The 16,018-nt window shown below is 35.0% G+C and overlaps 1 pseudogene; it reads left to right on the forward strand.

The window, feature by feature from the left end:
- Positions 1–5,764: 5,764 nt before the first annotated feature.
- Positions 5,765–6,326, forward strand: LOC136306433 (small ribosomal subunit protein eS8 pseudogene; annotated as a pseudogene).
- The last annotated feature ends 9,692 nt before the right edge of the window (positions 6,327–16,018 follow it).

Raw genomic sequence — 16,018 nt, forward strand, 5'->3', positions numbered from 1 at the left:
TGATGGAGAACATATAGCTCATTTATATATTTTTCAAATGATTTTTCTATAAACCGTGTGTTAAAGTGTGATTTTTAAAAAACATTTCTTTTTTTTTTTTTTTGGTCTTTTAATTTGAGGTATGTTATATAACTTCTCTCCAAAAATCGTTCCAGGTTGGTCCTGTCCTGCCCTCCTGGGATACTGACCCTCAGGGGCCCCAGGCCACCTCCAGCCTTCTTGCTGTAAGCTCATAGTGCCCCCAGCCACCTGGCGTGGAGCCATGGAGCTAAAACAGCAAACCCTGCTTTTGAGACACCTTAGAAAAACGCTCTGTGAATGAAAAATATTTCTTTATAGATATCTATTTTAAAGTTTATGATTTATATTAATATAAAATTTCATCGATTAGGAGTAGGAAAGTACGTAAAATGAAAATATAATTATTATATAGATATAAATTTATATCTACAATGAAAGTTATAATTAAAACCAGGATAATTTATTTTCACATTAAAATAAATATGTAATAGTTTATACAAAATAACATGGTTAAAAATCAGCATAAAGGGAGGTTTGTTTTTGCTTTTGCTTTTTAAAGCAGCACGTATTTATTCCTATGAGTAAAGAGATGAGGTTATCATTCACGTGATGCAGATCAAAAAAGCCAAGTACTGAAGACAAAAGCAATATGCTTCTGCTCAAACGATCAAGATCTTGACTTCATTTGAAAACAAAGCTACATTTAATTTTTCTTAATTTTTAAAAATTCATTTTAGAGATGGGAGAGAGAAAATGGGGGAAAGAGCAGGAGGCATCAACTCCCATATGTGCCTTGAGTTGGCAAGCCAGGGGTTTTGAACTGGAGACCTCAGTGTTCCAGGTCGACATTTGATCCACTGCGCCACCACAGGTCAGGCACACTTAACTTCTTAACTGTTCTTTTCTAGTCATTGAGGCAAACTTTGGCAGATTGCTATAAGGATATTTTCATTTTAGAAAATGTCTAAACTACTGAATTCCCCTTAGATTTTACCAATGGGGAATAATGGCTGAGTTGTTTGTTCCTTTCTTAAAAGCCATGTACCAAGGTATCCAGGGGTAGAGGTGACATCAGAGAGCTACAGTGAGCATCTGTACTGATTGGGAGAAACGATAGCTGGGTAGCAGAGAAGAAAAAAATAGAAGATGATGTTTTCTAAACTGAAATGACTAAGATAATGTTTGCAGCACTTCACAAAATTGTTTTATTACTCAGAGAACTGTAGAGTATTTTGAGTAGTTTCTAGAGGTTTTAGTGACTTATAAATTAAAAATTACACATATGAAAGGATTGTTATTATTTTCTTGATATTACATTTTTGTAATAAAAAACCTCACAGAATCGTTGACGTGAAACAGAAGACACAGAGAAGGCAAGGCAGAACCCTGAGAGAGTGATGGAACCCATCCTCTCCTCAGAAAATTGGACAGGAATATAGCGCATGGGATTCGGGACAAAAAGCACAGGAGAACAATAGGTGTTTATGTGCAGGTGAGCAGTATATACATCAACGAGAAAACCTATGTGAATACATGTATATATGTATGTCACATGGATAATTTTAATAGTATGCTTATATCAACTACCGGCATTGTTTTCTAATTTTCAAGGAGACAATAAAAATCTAAATTCTGCCTCTGATTCCATGCATCACATCAATGACTTAAGCAGATAAGTCACTGCATTGTTTCTTTTCTTTTCTTTCTTTCTTTCTTTTTTTTTGTGACAGAGACAGAGAGAGGGACAGATAGGGACAGACAGACCGCAAGGGAGAGAGATGAGAAGCATCAACTCTTCATTGTGGCACTTTAGTTGTTCATCGATTGCTTTCTCATATGTGCCTTGACCAAGGGGCTACAGCAGACTGAGTGACCTCTTGCTCAAGCCAGCGACCTTGGGTCCAAGCTGGTGAGCTTTTGCTCAAACGAGATGAGCCCATGCTCAAGCTGGCGACTTTGGGGTTTCGAACCTGAATTCTCTGCATCCCAGTCTGATGCTCTATCCACTGCACCACTGCTTGCTCAGGCTGCATTGTTTCTTAAATGAATGAATCTTCAGGTATGAAGTCAGCCTGCTATTTAAATGAACACAGACAGAGCTGCTATCAAGTAAATAAATAGTTCTTACTCCATGGTCTGAATGATCAGTCTTTTCCTCACTCTTTCATTACACAAATTTTCCCTCCAGTTGTCCATTCAAATATCTAAATACTTTAGAAAAAAATTAGGAAAATACAAAAATTGTTGGAAGGAAGTAATTAAAGCACCTCATCTATAACCCATTAACTCCTGTCTTAGTCCATTCGGCTTCTATAATAAAACGTTACAGACAGGATAGCTCATAAACAACAGAAATGTATCTCTCACAGTTCTGGAGGTTGGAAGCCCAAGGTCAGAGTGCCGGCATAGTCAGGTAAAGGCCCTCTTCCACCTGTATGGCTTCTGTATCCTTGTGTGATGAAAGAGACTAGGGAGCACTATGGGGTCTCTTTTATAAGAACACTGATCCCATTCATGGGAGGCTCTACCCTCCAAACCTCAAAACCTAATCACCTCCCAAAGGCCCCATCTAAATCATACCACTACTTTTTGGAAGTTAGGATGTCATGATGAATTTGAGGGGGACACAAACATTCAAGCTCTGTGGGGTAAGTGCACCTAGGAAAGGGACAGTGGCAGGTGACCTAATCCTATCACCTTGTCAACTGGAGAGTTGGATATTTATATACTATTTATATTTTTTAGGAAAAATAAAAGTTATCTATAAAATGTATTTCCACAGGATGTTCTAGCTAGAGTTAAACTATAGGACCTAGAATCTATGAGGCTCAGCTCCCTGGAAAATAAAAGGTCAACTGCACAAGTGTTGGAGGTACTAAATCTAGATGTTTCATAAGTTAAATGTTTCTACTGTATGAGTCTCTCAAAGATCCTCCTGCAGAGACTCTATCTACAACTCTTGGCCGGAAGCGTATGTCTGCTATGAAAAGACATTCCAGATCCCTCTGTCTACTATGAGTTTTTTGGCATATCTAGTAGAGCTTCATTCTAGGTGAGAGCTCTGATTCTTAGAAGTCTAACCAGAAAACCCAATCTTTTATGTTCACTTACTACCCTCAAAAGATATATATATTTTTTCTATTAATGAGTATAGATTTTAAGACTTTTTTTCATTCACTATATTAACAGAGTAAAAATAGGTTATATTTGATCATAATTGACCTCTAAAAAGGGGACTATGGAAGGTCCTTTTTAATGCTGAGCATTCGATGAACTTGGGTAAATAAATTAGAAAAAGAAACTTAGGAGAGAGTTGCATTGTCCTCCATACCAGAAAAAGGAGATTTGGGGAAGGTACAATGCTAATCAGGAAGTATAAACAAGGGGAGAAAGTGTGACCCCACTGCTGTACTTTTCTAGTCCGCTAAAATCTTAGCAAAGTCCAAGGATCAGGGAATTACTCTTGTTATTACTGTATTATTATATAGTCATAATTAGTATTACAAATGATCATAATGTGCATATCTTTTAAGAACTCAACCAAGGGATAATATTCTTTCCTATGATGAGACATTGAAAAATAGATAAATTGGGCTTGGATACAAGGACTATAAAGACCAAAAAAATATGCAAGTTAGACACAAGGGGTTCTTTTTTTTTTTTCTCACTTCTATAGGCAATTAATTAAATTACATATTTAAGGCAAGCTTAATTAGATTTCCAAGGATTAGAGGATTTCCATCTGACAGGTTGTGATATGGTTATATATGTTTGCTTATATTATTTGGGAATTATTATTAAAATAAGGGAATTAAATGACATCTCCTATAATTTAGCCTATACTTTTTTTCATCTAAAACTACTTCAGAAAAAGTCTTCCTCTATGTGTAAATTCTACAAAAAAGTGTAGATCAGAGCAGTGATTATAGACAAGAGAGAGTATATAAGGAAATAAGTAGTCAGTTTTTAAGACAAAAATCTAAAAGGAAGAAAGAAAGGACCTTAGGATTTTGAGTGTTGAAGGGGGGGAAAAAACAAGAGAGAGAAATTTAGGATTCTGTAAAATAAAAGAAACAAAACTCATCTTCTCACAATGTTCTCACCACCCTCATACCCCCCAAAATAAATCTACTGATTATAAAACCATTTTTCACACTGACAATAAATCACCAGTTCAAGCAAATAAAATTGCAGAAGTACAGTCTTATTTATTAAAAGCTACTATGAAATGAATTAGAAAATGAGAGTACAACAAAAAGCTTGAGCCATAAATTTTAAAAAAAACTAATAGAACAATAATAAAAAAAATTTTAAAGATCAAAAATTTCAAAAAATAAATTACAAGATGCCCAAGGAAGAATAAATTCAAATGAACACATAATAATTTTTATTGAAAAATAGTAGGAAAACAACAAAGAAAATGAAAATGAAATAAGAAAAGAGATAGAAAGGGTCTGAAACAGTGATTAAAATGGAAGACAGGCAAATGGGATTCAATTTAGTAAAACTGGAGTCCCTATAAAAGATAATTAAAATAATTAAAAAAACTAATTTTTAAAGGATAATACAAGATAACCTCCCTGAATGAAAATAAGTTCTGAAACAACATACTGAAAGAGCTTACTACTTAACAGAGGATATTAATCCGTAATGATCATTTAAAGTAATATGGTAAAAATACTAAATTTTACAAATAAAGAGTATGTAGACTTCAGTGAATAGATATATGACCAAGGTAAGATAATTGGCATCAGACTTCTAAAAAACTACATACAAAATATCATACCAATGAAACATTATTTTACAATAATTCAAACATAGAAAAGTTAACGAAGGATTAACTGTTGGCTACATTGTCATTCAATGATCAGTGCTATTAAAAACAGTTTTAAGTGCTCACAGAACGCAACCAGAGATGAATTGAAAAATTTCAGCAATAAGACTGATGGTGAGCTTTCAATTTATTTAATTGTAGATTTAAGACTCAAAGATGAAGTCAAGGGTAGAATATGTTTTATGACATCTCCTACATAGTGTGTTGTATGTTCTACAAAGAAATAATGCAAGTAAAAATGAGAAGAGAGGAAAAAGGGAACTTGTTTTATAGGCAACAGGTTAGAATTAAAAGTACATCGTTCAAAACTGCAAACAACATAGTAACATGCTACAAAAACAAATTAAGATAATAAGAAAATTGAAAAAAAATAAGTAAAAAATTAGCATATAGAACAAAACTAGTCTTTCTTAAACACCAAAATATTTTTTAAAAGAGCCAAAAACCCACTTCATATAGAAAATAAAGCCCATATAACATAATACATGGTAATTATTACATAAAATAATATGATATTCAATCAAATATTTCACACTTATCAATAAATGTGAATGCATGGTTTAACTCATCTGATAAAAAAATATTTTCAGTTTGACTGACAAAGCAAAAATATATTTTACATATATATATTAGGATAGCATTACTTTAATTTTAATTTTATATTGAATTTATTGGGGTGACTTTGGTTAATAAAATTATACAGGTTTCAGGTGCACAATTCAACAATACATCATCTGTATATTACATTGAGTGTTCGTCACCCCAAACCAAGACTCTCTTCACCCAAAATATATTTAAGACACACACTTACAAATGACTTAGAAGATATAAAGAGATAGACAAAGACGTATCAGGCAACAGTGATATTAAACGAAATAACCCTCAGCTCTTCCCAGCCAGTGCTGAGCCATGGGCGTCTCCAAGGACAACCGGCAGAAGCACCTCAAGACCGAGGGAAAGAGAAAGCCCCAAGACAAGAAGTGAAAGTGAGAGCTGGACACCTTGTTACCAACACTAAGATTGGCCACCCCCTATACACACAAGTCCCCACGAGTGGCGAGGACAGACATGGGCAATTTCTCCTAGGGCTCTGAGTGTTGTACACACAACACGAGGATTATTGGTGTGTACAATGCCTTCAACAACAAACTGGTCCACACCAAGACCCTAGTAAAGAACTGAATCGTGCCACTGACATCATCTTGTACAGACAGGGGTCTGAGTACCACTATGCACAGTCTGTGGGCTGCAAGAAGGGGCCAAGCTGACTCTTGAAGAGGAAGATATTTTAAACAAACAAACAAAAAAACGATTTAAAAAAATCCAGAAGAAATATGAGGAAAGGAGAAAGAAGGCCCAAATCAGCAGTCTTTTGGAGGAGCAGCTGCAGCAGGGCAAGCTTCCTGCGTGCATGGCTCCAACACCAGGCCAGGGTGGCCGAGCAGATGGTCACGTGCTAGAGGGCAGCTAGGGAGCGACCCGCTGGATAACTGTCTGAAGACAACCAAGGCTCAGAAAGGCAATGAATCCACCGCGCCCTTCCTGGCTTAGCTAATGTAGGAAAGGTGTTTACTTTTCTTAAAACAAACAAAAAGAAATAGATACAATAAATAAATAAAATTCAAGCTAAAATATATTAAATGTGGCAAGAAATGATTATTTTTAATGCTAGAAGCCTCAATTCTTAATAAAGATATAATGATTGTGAATATCCAAGCCTCAAAATAACACAGCAAATACATTTGTAGGCAGAAACTATAAGAGATGCAAAGAGACAGAGAGAGACATTAACCACAGAGAAATTTAATACATTAGAATTAATATGAGCTAAATCAAGTGGACACAAGAACAGGATATAGAAGTTCTAAAATCCTAATTAATAAGGTAGATATATACATATATATGATACATATGTTTATTTACCCTGATAATAATGAATGTATCTTCTCAAACACTCATGGGACAATCATTAAGTTTAATCTTATATTAAGTCACAAAAAAGTTTCATAATTATAAATATTAAAATTAAAGCTCTAATAACATAAAAACCTAGAATTTATTTTAAAATTTAGAAGGTGCATAAAAAGGTCAGTTTGACTGGAAATAACAAATCAAATATCTTTTGTTACATACAGTATTTTTCACTCCATAAGACACACTTTTTTTCCCCAAAAAGTGGATGGGAAAATGCCCGTGTGTCTTATGGAGCTAATGTTCATTTTTTTTTTAGTTGCTGTGGGTTCCCAGACAACTAGAACAATATTTGAATATTTCAAAGTCTCTTCTCACTTGCTAATAACAGTGCTAATGGTTGTTTGAGTTTACATTGTTGAAATATTATTGTGGTATATTTTATTAAATATTTTAACACACCCTTTAGTTCAGAATACTTTTTCTTATTTTCCTCCTTAAAAACCTACGTGTGTTTTATGGTCAGGTGTGTCTTATGGAGCGAAAGATACAGTAATTTTTCAGTGAGTCTGAAAATACAAAACAAAGTTTAAGAACATTTAAAAAGAATAAAAATAAAAACATATATATGTGTGTGTCTATCAGAATATATATACATATCAGAACCTGCAGGATACCAGGCAGTGACTGAAGGAAATTCTATAGCCTTAAACACTTTACCACTCAAAAAAATATATATATATAAATATATACATATATATTTAAATTAATCAATTAAATTATCTGCTTTAAAACCTACAAAATTAAAAAAGAAATTAAACCAAAAGAAAACACAAGGAAGAAAACAATATAGATGTAAGTAGAACTTAATGTACTTATGTCTTTTAGAATGTTAATGTTTCTCAGACTCAAAAAGAAAATTAAAAAGGAAATAATTAAAACCAAAAAGGAAGGCAAATTTTAAAATTAAACACAAACAGAAACAAATGACCCAACATATTTCAAATAAATAAGGTTTAAATAAATAACATTAACTAACAGGGAAATAGGAGAAATCTAACCTAAATAAACTGTTGAACACAGCAGCAGTTGCACTATATATCTTCTGGCTAAAGACAAAAAGAACTCTAAACAAATATTAAACGCTAATTAATAGACTTCCTTTCTTAGGGACCTGGGGGAGTAATATTGAAACTGCTCTCTGTACAACATAAGATTGAACATATAAGTAAATATATTGCAGGTAATAGGAGTTATGATTGTGATTGGCAGAGAAGAGAGTTTTAGCATGGAAAGGAAGAAAACAATGAATTCTGTCACTGGCTTAGAATTAGAGATATCAGTGTGAATCTATAGTTTTCTTTTAAAAAATATTTTATTTACTCATTTTAGAGGGAGGGAGAGAGAGAGAAATAGAGAGAGAGAGAAAGAGAAAGAGAAAGAGAGAGAGGAGCACAAGGCATCAATTAACTCCCATATGTGCCTTGACCAGGCAAGCCCAGGGTTTCGAACTGACGACCTCAGCATTCCAGGTCAACGCTTTATCCATTTGCACCACCACAGGTCAGGCCCAAATCTATAGTTTTCAATAAAGCTAATTAGTTGTATAAATATATACAGAAGTATGTTTGTATATGTGAATATATTCATCTTTATATGTGTTTCTATCAATAGCTGTATTTACTGAAAAGACTTAAAAGCAACAACTCTCCTGCAGTGATGAGAACCCAGATCTTGATCTCTAATAACATTCTTCACTAAAAGCAACCAGGGCCTCTGGGAGAAATGGCTGATTTCAGTGTTAAAGCAAGGAAAGTACAAGATTAGTCTGAAACATCTTACAATAAAAGTGATAAAAATACTCAGAATTATGGGGACATGATAAAAGGACACTGTGGCCAAGAATAGAACAGTTTGAGTATTAAAATAATAACATATAGATTATAACCAATGGAATAAAATAGAAATACATTAAACCATTTTGATATAAATAAAAAATGAGGGGAAAGTGAAAGCTCTTCCTTTCAGTAGAAAACCAACTAATAAATGAAGAAGAAATTACGGATTTAAAAAACCACCATGGACAAACACAGCAATGATAATAAAGGTAAGAATGATAGATGGATGTCAATGAGTAGGTAAAATGTCAAGAAGAGCCTGACCAGGTGGTGGCGCAGTGGATAGAGCGTCGGACTGGGATGCAGTGGACCCAGGTTCGAGACCCCGAGGTCGCCAGCTTGGGCATGAGCTCGTCTGGTTTAAGCAAAAGGCCCAACAGCTTGGACCCAGGGTCACTGGCTCCAGCAAGGGGTTGCTCGGTCTGCTGAAGGCCCGCAGTCAAGGCACATATGAGAAAAGCAATCAATAAACAACTAGGGTGTTGCAATGCACAATGAAAAACTAATGATTGATGCTTCTCATCTCTCTCCATTCCTGTCTGTCTGTCCCTGTCTATCCCTCTCTCTGACTCACTCTCTGTCTCTGTAAAAAATAAATAAATAAATAAATAAATAAAAAATTAAAATGTCAAGAAGATACAGGTTACTTCATAGTTCAAAGTAACAAGATATTTATTAAGTAAAGTGAAATATACAGTTCTACAGTGCAAAGAGTCAGCAGAATCTACCACAACCAAATGATCAAAGAGACAGATCAACAATATGTGTCTCCTAATCAAATGACCAGAAACATCATTGCTTCTGAGGTATTCTGTTAAAGTTGCCTAAACTGAATGTAATCAAGAGCAAACATCAGACAAACTCAATTGAGAGACACTCCATAAATAACTGGCCTGTGCTCTTCCAAATGTCAATATAATGAAACACAGAGAAAGACTAAAGAACTATTCCAGATTAAAGAGAACTAAAGAAACAAGGGCACAGATTAAGAAGTACTAATTGGTTGTTCCAAAATAGTCCCAGGGGATGTGAAGTACAGCAGAGTAAATAAAGTGAACGATATTGTAATAATGATGCCAGGTGGCTAATTAAAATAACAGGGGGGGGGGGTCACTTCATAAAGTATGTGATTGTCTATCTGCTATGCTGTACACCTGAAACTAATAAAAAAATACTGTTGAATGTAATCTCTAATTAAAAAAATAAAATTTAAAAAACGGAATGCAACACATGATACTCAATTTTCTTTTGTTATAAAGCGTTATTGGAGCAATAGACAAATTGGAATAAGGTCTGTAGGGTAGATAATTACATCAATGCCGATTTGCTGACTTGGGTAATTTTTTCTGTGGTTGTTTAACAGCATGTTCTTGTTTTTTGATATTACTCAATGAAATAATTATGGGTTAAAAAATACGCCTACAATATACTTTCAAATGTTTAAGAAAAACATATACGCATGTGTATATTCAGAAAGAGTAAAGGATATAGCAGATACAATAAAATATGACACTTTGAGAACCTGGGTAAAATATGTGGTATTCTTCTTATAACTTTCCGGTAAGACTGAGCCTGTGTCTATATGAATGAATGACTGAATATATGAGCAAATGAATAAACAAATAGAACCATTTTTTATAAATTTTTGTCACCTCCACTGCTACCCGCTTGTTCCAAGAATGCCAGTCTTCCACTGGATTGTGGCCCACCTGCTTCCTTTCAGTCTGTTCTTAACAGCCAGGGAAATTCTTTGAAAATATTAATGAAGATTATATCATTCCTTTGCATCTAGCTTTGTGGAGGACCTATGCCCTTTTCACACTGTACTGAAAGAACTTATTTACCTATTTTTTCAATCCCACTAACCTGTCAATTTTTCAAGGAAAGAATTAAATTCTATGCTTGCTTCATTTCCTCTTGTCCACACCTACAAACCCCTCAGAGTACTGACACTCCCTAAATATTGATTTTGTGAAATTAACCAATTTAGCACCAATCATGAGGAAAGCACGTGATCGTGCATTTGCTAGTTGTTGCATAGTCATACCTTAATTTGATTTATGCTGTTTTAATTAAAAACACTTCACTTTTCCTATCACTGCAGGCAAATGAAAACAGGGTCTCAGACTTGAGTTCCCACTTCCTGTCTTTGCTGCCTTATTCACCTGAAAACTCTTTTGTGGCACGGGAACGTGCTCTCTGCCAGCGGTCTGTCTGATCTCTAAACAAGTCGTGTCTTCCTGCTTCTCTGTGTAACAGAAAAAATAATGTGCCCTACATCGTGGATATTTCCGTTACTGATGTTTAGTTCACGCCAGGAGAGGTCAAGAAAAGGACCACTGACTATTGACTCATCCACAGTCCTGTATCTTAACCCTTATTTATTATACCCCCAGAGACATTTACATTATATATATATATATATATATATATATATATATATATATATAAAAATAAAACATTAGGCATTTTCTTTTATTGTTGCTTTTCTAAATTCTTCACTTCCTTATCACCTCAGGAGGTGATCTTCACCAAGGGCTTACAATATGTGACTTCCCCAGAATTCAGTCAAACTGTGAATCTAATTATGCCTTCCGGATGACTGTGGCATTTTGTATTCTCCCGAGCTTCCTCTCTAGTTGGTAGAAACACAGAGTCCTCTGGCAGAGTCTCCCCTTTCCCTCTCAACTGGCCCAACTTCCAAGCAGCTGTATTCCTGCTTCTCTGTTAGAGATACAAGTGGTCATTATATCTCCGCAGTATGCTCATAAATGTTCAGCTCCCTATTATTCATGCTGCGTTTCATGGCTGTGCGTGTGACTATTGACAAGAAATGATTAATTACGGAAGTAGTACCAGATTCACCAGTTGTAAAATGCAGGCTTGTACTAGCGGGGCATTCGGTAGGGGAACAGACAGAGCTCTAGAGCTTCTTTAGATCCTTTGTCTCAGCAATGCTGAGCTAAGTGGGAGCCCTAAGGGAAAAGAAAGATAGAGTGAAGCCAAAAGGCCACTCACCATCTTTGCTTTATTCCCGTGGAACATTCCTGAACATTTTAGGCTATCAAGTAGACATGAGAAACTTGGATTTTCACCTGCTTTGCTGTGAGAGGCCCTAAATATAGCCTGAACGAATATGCTGAAGGACATTTATTTAGGAGTAAACCCAGGAAGCCCATGCAAGGGAGTGGGAGGTGAAACAAAGAAGGTAAAAGCCAACAAAGGGAATGCTGTGGGCACACCATGCACGGCTAGGCCTAGGACCCACCGAGGACCCTTTGAGGGACCAGATGAAACATGTTCACAATTGTTCCTCTGTGGGCAGGGATGCTGAGCTTTTTACCCACTGACTTAGATCTGTCCCCAGGAGCATGAACTTTCTCCACTTGAGCCTAGTAAACTGTGGCATCTAAGAAAAGCCCTCAGGGAAGGGGCCCTCAGAGAGATGCATATGTGAGCATTTGAGGTAGAAAGTTGATAATGGCCTCAGGGCCTGTCCAGCAGAGCTGCAGGTGGACACAAGGTTAAGAGGCAATGCATCAACAACATCTCCTACAGCCCCTAGCTTTATACATAATTAGTCTATTAAAAGAAAAAACAGTCATAATTTATACCATTAAGAGAATCACAATTTTAAGAAGCACTAATTTCCCAAGGAAAATAAAGAAAAAATTTAAAAATACCCAACTACCCGTAGTTTGAATTTACAATAATTAACTAAGCTAATTTTTTCCAATGGTCCAAAATTTATGTCAACTTAAAATTCAATTACAAATTACATAGGAAATATTAATTGAAACTTGCATACAAACATATGCTTACTGAATATATAAAACATTTCAAATATCTTAATAATTACATATTAGAACATTAATATAATTTTAAAGCCAAAGTTCAAGTGGCAAGACAGGGAAGGTGGGTACATTTCTATATTGCTCGAGTTAGTACATAAGTATCTATGGTCAACATTTTATAGAGCCTTTGTCAATAAGATTTAAATGCTTTTTTCAAATGTAGATTATACCACCTATAAATGTATCTCAATAAAATGAGTTGATTAGTGAAAAAAGCACCTGCAAGGATATTTTTGCAATCTCATTTGGAGTATCAAATACATAAGAAATTAATCCTGTTATTATCTATTAGTAAGAGATTATGCAAGCAAATAGTGGTTCACCTATATAATTAATTATCATGTATCCACTAATAAAGAAGATGAGAATGTCTATATAATAATATATTTGTTAACTACAGTCCCCCCTACAAAATAGCTACAAATTGCCCTGGCCAGTTGGCTCAGTGGCAGAGCATCAGCTGGGTGTGTGGATGTCTGGGGTTCAATTCCTGGTCAGGGTACACAGATGGGTGCTTATCTGCTTCTCTACCACTCCCCGGCTCTCTTCTCTTTCTTTTTCTTCTTTCCCTCCTGCAGCCATGGCTCAATTAGACCAATTAGGCCCCAGGTGCTTCACCTCAGGTGCTCAGAGCTCAGGTTGTTGAGCAAAGGAGCAATGACCCAGATGGGCAGAGTATCTCCCCGTAGTGGGCTTCCTTGGTGGATCATGTTGGGGCATATGCAGAAGTCTGTCTCTCTGCCTCCCCTCCTCTCACTGAATTAAAAAAAAATAGACATATTTTAGAAGGTTTTGGGGGAAAAAATCCAAGAACCAAAGAAAACTAAATAAACAATGCCAAATTCCTGTTAGGAAGTGTCTGGTCAGGACACTGGCTTTGGTGAATTTGGGCTCCGCAATACTTTAACTGCAAATAATTCCCTATCTGATTCTTTGTCTTTGCATTACTCCTCCCAGATTCATATTCTATGAGGACATGCCTGTGTGCTATCTTCCTGGAAACCATAGCAACAGACTAACAACAGAAACAGGCAAACAAAAATCCTGAGACCTGTTAAGTCCCTCCCATCAAGTTGTATGTGTACATTGTTGGTTTTTTCCCCAATGAGAATATTTCTTAGAAATTTGGTAGTCAAATAAACAACAAATAGCCATTTTGTTATATCTTTTCAGAAGATTACAATTTCATTTTGTTGTATGATTAAATTAGAAATTTTTGCCTTTAAATATAGAATGTAAAAGTGCCACAAACTGATGTGCTTGATTTTACTTCAGTTTACCTAAAATCCAAGGAATATGTTATGACATGAGGAATGAACTGTACACAAGGCAGCTTAGATAGGCTTGAGTATAATTAGTGGCTAAAAGAAAAGTGTATGGAGCATTCATGATTAGCCATTAGAAATGTACTTTAATTAATTGTTAATAATTTTCTGGTGCTTGCATTACAAAGGGTGGCTTTTTATCTGACACTGATAAAAACTACTGTAGGATACCAGAAAGTCTTGCCAAAAATGCTGCATTTAATTTCTAGTTTTATCAATGGTACCTAAAAATGATCATTAACACATAGTGCTACAATGGATTTAAAGTGAAGACTATGTTGAAGTATAGCCAAGTAATCACTATCAAAGCATTAATGGGTTGAATGTATAAAAGACTAAATAACAAGTGACAAGATTATTCCACAGTAATTTTTATACATTGAACCAAAATTAGGAGACTAAAACCAAATAGGTCAAATAACTACTTATATGAACAGTGAAATTGCAAATTGATGCAATGACTTACAGTCACTGAGTTCTTGAAAGTGACAGCAACAGACAAAACACTGGATGAAACAATCTGCAATGAGATAGCTCCGTTTCATTATGTATCGTTAACCCATCAACCAAAGAAACAGGACTACCCATCACCAAAAGACTTACCACTAGCATTCTCAGCTATCAAGAAAGGAAAATACTTCTTTTTTGACTTCCAAATACATACTCCCAGTGTTAGCACTATGATTTAAATATTATTTCCATTTAAAAAGAGAATGGTGAACTTTATAGGTATTAAATATCATGCCTTATTACACACAATCAGGAAGTCACGAAACCTGTATTCAAACTCCACTCTGTCTGATTTCAAAGTCTATATATTTTTGACACTCAAGGCAGAAAAGGCTGGAGGCAATGTACTGGGATTTCCTTTTGGTCAACTGCATTCTTTGTTAAAAATCCCCTCAATATTCTTACATGATAATCCCAATCTTATCACATCTAAACAAGGTGATATTCATGGATATTAGGTTAAATAATTATGTTTAACCATACATTAATCTTTACTCTTTCCTAAGAATATATATCATGATAAAGAAGACAAGGTAATAAAGTCAAATTAAATCTAGAGGGGTTTACTTTATTTGAAATAGTATCAGCCCTGCCCAGTGAATAGAGTGTTGGCCTGGCACATGGACATCTTGGGTTCAATCTCTGTCAGGGCACACAAGAGAAGTGATCATCTACTTCTCATCCCTTCCCCCTACCCCTCCCATTCCTATTCTCCTCCTTCAGCCAGAGTGGTTTAATTGGTCTGAGTATCAGCCTCAGGCACTAAAAATAGCTCTGTTGTTTTGAGCCCCAGCCCCAGATGGAGGTTGTAGAGTGGATCCCAGTTGGGTTGCTGGTGGGAATCTCTCTCTCTTTCTTCCCTCCTCTCAAAAAGAAAAGAAATTGTTTCAAACCCAGTGTCCTAGAAAGATGGTTACAAATGTCTTTTCAGACTCAGATTTTATTTAATGTTGTATTAAAATAGAAATAGCATATAATAGTAAAGGGACATAGACTTTGAGGTTGGAAGAAACAAGGTTCAAATCTTCAGACCTCCATTTACAGCTGTCACCTAAATTATTCAACATCTCTGTTCTTTAGAGATGATATGGTGAAAATATATAATATTTTCTATAATATAGTAAAAATATTCTCTAACTTAAAATATTATTTGTGATAATTAAACATAATCAGATGTCTAAAGTGCTCAATGGAATAAATACTAGTTATTTCTGTTATCGCTAATATTAAAGAACATAAGAGGAACTAAAATGTCTGTTTCTACACTTAACACCTCTTTAGGTGATCGTTTCTTTTCTAGTAATATAAATACTTCTCAAAGTGATACAAATTACCCATTCAATGAGGAACTAAAAACTGGGTAAGCATATGGGAAAGTTTTTGAGATGATTTAGCCCATGTTATTTTTAGTCAAAAGACAGATTTTTAATTCCATAAATTATTTTGGCTGTCCCCTCCAAAAAAATTTACTTCAATCCATACAATTTAATATAAAAAACAGAGCAAAGGGATGTCTTAACTATGACAACATGTTTAAGTTATTCTAAACAATTAGGGATTTTAGTTATTCTGTGCCCACTTATAACCACAACTTTACATCTTTATTAGATTAAATTGAAATGAACTGCATGAAGTATGCAGGAATTATTTCTTATGTTTAAAAAA

The sequence above is a fragment of the Saccopteryx bilineata genome, chromosome 5 (genome assembly GCF_036850765.1).
Source record: "Saccopteryx bilineata isolate mSacBil1 chromosome 5, mSacBil1_pri_phased_curated, whole genome shotgun sequence".
NCBI classification, from domain to species: Eukaryota; Metazoa; Chordata; class Mammalia; order Chiroptera; family Emballonuridae; genus Saccopteryx; species Saccopteryx bilineata.